Below are 6065 nucleotides of genomic sequence, written 5' to 3' on the forward strand. Positions count from 1 at the left end.
GGTGCTGTTCATTGGCTGAAAACCAACAAGATCATCAGTCAGCTTGGTTTCTTACAGATCTTTTTACTTGCCCCCAAGTAAAGCATTTTCCCTGATAATCTAGGTCTATGATTCAATAGAAATGCTAGGTTTTTGGTGTTTTTTTTTTCCTTAGCCATCTCTAACACTATAATGTCTTCACTGAAGAAATTTGTTGTGGTTAACTTATGTTTAATATGTGTTTTCATTTGTGTTCTGGATAGAAGATAAGACCATACCAGTCTCTGAAAAAGCTTAGTTCGAGTGAACTCCAGTCATTCAAAGTTACAGTTTCCAACCAGCTAGCTGGATATCACAATGGATAGATCTCCAGGCCTTAAATAGGAAAGACTTGGGTTCAGATGTGGCCTCAGACAACTACCTATTCTTTATCCTTCTTTCTTTGAGTTGTTATTAAGAGAGATGGTAAGGACTTTTTTTGTTGTTAAAGTAAAAAGAAAGTTAAGGTTTCAGAACTATGCCTTTGGTGTGACACTTAAGTTAGTCACTTGAATTTAACTTTAGAAACCTTCTTAGAAGTATATACTATTTACTCCTTCCCATAGTTACAACTTAATTAATATTTGTGAAATACTTTGCAATCCCAGGATGAAGACATCACAAATAACTCTTATTTTGGTTTGTGTGTGTGTGTGTGTGTGTGTGTGTGTGTGTGTGTGTGTGTGTGTGTATTTTTTTTTTTTTAAGGTGCTGACTTTTAGCACAAGTTTAACCTACCTGGTTGGAACTATCTATATGTATCTCTCAAAAATAACTGTTACTTTTTAGTGAAGTGTACAATTCCTTGAAGTTAGTACTACAATTTTATAGTTCTTTAGCACCTTGTTTTATCATTTGTTCTCCAAGCACTCTTTGAGGCAGGTTATTAATTGATGAGAGAGCTGAGATACAAGGAAGTCCCTTTCCCAAGGTCACATGGCAGGTTATTAGGGGAGAAGGGAATAAACTTAATAGGCCTTGAGTTAACAGTGAATTGCTTAGCTTCTTTAGCCATTTCTGCCTTTTCATGTATGGTCCAGCAGATTTCTTCTTCCTTTTATTCAAAACTATATTCTAGGTTGAGAGTTGGAGTTCTTTCAGTATCATATTCTCTGCTACTTGAGGCTATCTTCTTGGGTCTAGCTACCTTAAAACTCACCTTTATGAAGACTTACTTGACCACTCTAGCTTTTTTTTTTATCACTTTTTTCCAAAATCTCATCTTACTTAATTGTATCACTCTTCTTGCTATTTCTTCTTGCTGTTACATTTTTTTTGTTTGTTTATAATAAGTTGCTTGAGGGCAGGAAGTTTTGTATCCCTTGACAATGTTTGAGCAGAGGTCAGCAGGAGGTCATCAATCAATATTTATTAAATCAAATAGGAAAAATGATCCATTCTTTTTCTAGAGTTTTTAATAGTCAACTTTCAATGTTTTTTAATGACCTTGCAAGTGGGGGAGGGGGAGGATGTGCTTCCCCTGAAAAGGTTGTGCCATAGGGAACAGGATCACACTGGGGTCAAGTTAAGTGATAGCAAATCTTATACTAACTTTGTTATAAGAAACACTGACCCAGCTGGGTAAATTCTTAATGGAACATGATTATCATTTCTCAACCCCTTGCATTGTGGCTTCTAGTCCTATCAAGGCTCCTCATTTCTTAATTGCTAAATCCATTGTTTTTTTTTTTTCAGTCCTCTAATACATTTAATATTCTTGACTATTCCCTCCTTGGATTTGGATGACACCATTCTCTTTTCTGGTTCTCATTCTTTGATGGATTATTTTCCATGCACCAATTTGGCACTCTTTGTGTATCCCAAGATTCTGTCCTAGATCATCTTCTGTCTCTACTCCCTTGGTGACCTCAGCAGCTGCTCAAAGCTCCCTTTGAAGATGATTCCTAAATCTATAGTCTAGCTCTCCACTGCCTTCTGAGCTTCCAGTTTGCACTACCTTGCATCTTCTGTATCTCAAAAGTCAGAACAATTCCATTTCCCTAACCTCTCATGCCTGTCCCCTTTTTTTCTGCTCATAGTCCTTCACCAATTCTTACCAAGATTGATTCAGTAACCTTCCCTGAGTCACTTCTCCACTCCAGTGTTTCATCCACAGAGCTGTCAAATTGATATTCCTAATACACTGGTCTGCTCAAAAAGCTCCAAAGATTCCCTGTTGCTTTAAGAACAAAACAAAAACTTATTTTTCTTTGACTCCATCCTACCTCCAATTCCAACTACTTTTCACAAACGTATTTCACACTTTTTAACCCACTCTGCATTCCAGCCAAACTTGGATGTTTCCCTGACATGACATTTCCTATCTGGGACCTTTACATAGACTTGCCCTCCAAGCCTGGAGTACACTCCTTCACCTTTCCTCTTAGAATTCCTGGCTTCAATGAAGGGTTAGCTCTCCTATGGGAAACTTTCTAAAACTCCTAATTAAGGGCTATCTTAATTAATCATGTATGTATTTATAATTGATCATGTATCTACTTATCTAAGCTCTTTGGGGGCAGGGACTGGTGTCATTTTTTTTTTTAATTTCTGTGCCCTGATCTAGCATATTTGCCTTAAGTAGATATTTATTGAATTAAATTAAGGATTAAGATTTTTGGTAGCCAATTTTGCCATTGTATGGATTGATGGCTTCATTGATGTGGATGATTTCTTCAAATATTTCTTGCCAACTTCTCCACCCCCTGGGTAGGCTCTTTATGAACTCTTCTATCTGGGGGGAAAAATGTTCCCTGGTGGGATGAAGCTTTTCAAATTTAGCTAAATTTGCAACATGTCACTGCAAGTGAGGCTGTCAAGACACCATTTCAGATTACATTACGAACTGTCACACCTTGGATTCTGCTACAGTAGCCTTTGTCTCCATATCATGATGAAAGCACCAGAGAGGGACTTTATTGGATCATCATTAATAATTAAGTGAGAAAACTCAGAAAAATCCTGTGATTGGATGCAAAGCAGGAATAGCTGTTAGAATAGATTTTAGTGTAGTTTTGCCTTTATTGAAACTAACCTGTTGTTGACTATATTAGTCTATTTTTAAGCTTTAGGACCTTAGTCTGTTATAGTTCTTTTAGCATTAGGGTTTTTTCTTGGTTGACATCCCATGTTACTCTTTTTCTTTAGTGAATCTGAATAGGAGAAAGGATTAATAAGATTTTTTTTTTAGATCAGTTGTAATGGTTAGTGTATTTTGAGGGGAAACAATAGTACTTATTTATAATTGAACATCTTAGCAAACTATTAAATCATCTATTTTTGGAGACAGCCTCTCCATTTGCAAGAAGGGAATTGCTGTTAATTTGTAGTTGCATTGGTGATATGAATTCCCATTATTTAATATGGAAATTTGGCTCCTTAAAAATATTACATAGTTCATTTTTAATGAATTGAACTTTTTTTCTACTTTCATATCAGAAAATGATTAAGATCTATAATTCCACAGTTCTTGGTAGAGATGAGAGTTTCTTAGGTATAGGTAGATCAATTAATTTGTTTAAAATCAATGTGTATTGTTATTCCAAAGAGATAAATTCACAAAATATTGCTAAGATATTGCTGGAGAAATAATATGTTAAAAGTTTTCCTGATTATTACCTCCCACTCCAAAAAAGGCATTTTTACATATTGAAGTTAGAACAGTTTGAAGAAAGATCAGACAGAAAAGAAGTTGCTTTGAGATGTATCCACTGGTATGCAGAAACCACTTTGTTTTTTTTTTTAATTAAGTTTATTTAATTAATTAATTTAGGGTATTTTCCCATAGTTACACGATTCATGTTCTTTCCATCCCCAGCCAACGCACAATTACACTGGGTTTTACATGTGTCATTGATCAAGACCTATTTCTATATTATTAATAATTGTACTAGGGTGATTGTTTAGAGTCTACATCCCCAATCATCTCCATTGAACCATGTGATCAAGCAGTTGTTTTTCTTCTGTGCAGAAACCACTTTGTGAAGGGCCAAGAAATCGATTTTGACTGACCAATTTGATACTTGGTTATATAGGCTAATGAAATACCTAAAACAAAGGGAGACTGTTCACTTTTGGGAGACTTGTTGTAAAGTCCACAGAAGAAAGACTTATTATCAATAGATAAGTTTTTCCAAATACTTCAGTTGGTATAGATGGCTTTAATTAATTTGCTTTGAGCCCCCGGGATGGTAAAACCTCCTCAGTAAAATGTGAGAAAGTTATGTCCAACTATCATAAACAAAAAAGTAAAGGAAAAACTAGGTAACTGGAAGGGAGAGGTGGGGTGGAGCAACAGATTATTTGTCAACATATGTCTAGGACTGTGCAGAAACAATGGTGGTTTATTGGCCTGGGATTGGTGTTGGATATGAGGGGATCAGAGATCACTGTAAAATTGTACTCATTGCTGTAAAAGCTCATCTCTTTGACACTAATAACTTGTAAGGCTTCACAGCCCTGAATGATGAAATAGCATAATCTCTGAAGAATCCAGATTGCAAATAACCTCTAGGGCAATGAACAACTCAAATGGTTGGTATGAGTTGGCTACAGCAATAATGTTTGAGAAGTGGCATAGAAGACAGAAAAAAGATTAGAAACGTACAATGTGAATGAATGGTACACTAGTATTTCCCAGATATTTCAAAAAGATAAGAAATAAAAACCTTCAGGAAGCAACAAACTGGGGGAAATTTTTATGACAAGTTTCTCTGAGAAGGGTCTTATTAAAGAACTAAGTCAAATTTATAAGAATTCAAGTCATTCCCCAATTAATCAATGACCAAAAGATATGAATAGGCAGTTTTCAGATGAAGAAATCAAAGCTATCAAAAATCAGATAAATATTTTAAATCTCTCTTGATTAGAGAAATGCAAATGAAAACAACTCTGAGGTACCACCTTCACACCTATCAGATTGATCAATATGACAGTAAAGGCAAATAATAAATATTGGAGGGAAAGTGGCAAAATTGGGACACTAAATGCATTGCTGGTAGAATTGTGAATTGATCTAACCATTGTGGAAGGCCATTTGGAATTATTCCCAAAGGGCTATAAAAGAATGCATATACCTTTTGATCTAATAATATCACTACTAGGTCTGTATCCCAAAGAGATTTTTAAAAATGGGAAAGGACCTGTTTGTACAAAAATATTCATAGCTGTGCTGTTTGTGGTGGCAAAGAATTAGAAACTAAAGAGATGTCCCTTGATTGGGGAATGAATGAAAAAATTGTGGTATATGATGGTGATGGAATACTATTGTGCTATGAGAAATGATGAACAGGATTATTTCAGAAAGAGCTGGAAAAGACCTGCATGAACTGATAGAGTGAAATAAACAGAACTGTGATAGACTTTGCTACTAACAGCAATACAATGATCCAGGACAATTTTGAGGGACTTTAGAAAAAGAATGCCATCCACCTCCAGAGAAAGAACTGTTATAATAGAAATGCAGATGGAGGCATATGATTTAACACTTGTTTATTTGGGTATATTATGATTTGGAGTTTGGGTTTTATGGATTATTTGCTTACAAAAATGAATAATATGGAAATATGTTTTACTTGGTAATATATGTATAAGTGGGGGGGGACCTTCAGCACATTGGGTGAATCGCTTTATAAAAAGATACGAACAAGATTCATAGAGATTGAGATCAGTGGAAGGTTTGCTTGCATGTAATGTTCTACAGTGGTACTGACCATGGATTTGCCTGACAGCAGCAAATTATAATTTTTTTCCTTTTATTTATTTAGATTATTTTTCCATAGTTACATGATTCATTATTTTTCCCATCCCTCTTCCCTCCCCACTCCTGGAGCTGACAAGCAATTCCATTGGGTTATACATGTATCATTGTTCAAAACGTATTTTTATATTATTTGTCATTTTCTTATATTTAAGCTAAATTTACCTCAGAGTAAATATGTCTTAGTTCCTTTCAGATAGTCATATGCCACGAACTTGTGATCCTTCAACATTTTACTAACCATCTTCTGGACCCTCTCTTAAAATTTGGTAGGCAGAAAATAACAATA

The 6065-nt window shown here is 35.2% G+C and overlaps 1 protein-coding gene across 5 annotated transcripts in view; it reads left to right on the plus strand.

The window, feature by feature from the left end:
* The window catches only part of PAFAH1B1 (platelet activating factor acetylhydrolase 1b regulatory subunit 1), a 76037-nt gene that overhangs the window by 4287 nt on the left and 65685 nt on the right, over window positions 1-6065 (plus strand). The window lies entirely within an intron of this gene.

This window comes from Monodelphis domestica, chromosome 2 (genome assembly GCF_027887165.1).
Source record: "Monodelphis domestica isolate mMonDom1 chromosome 2, mMonDom1.pri, whole genome shotgun sequence".
Lineage (NCBI taxonomy): Eukaryota > Metazoa > Chordata > Mammalia > Didelphimorphia > Didelphidae > Monodelphis > Monodelphis domestica.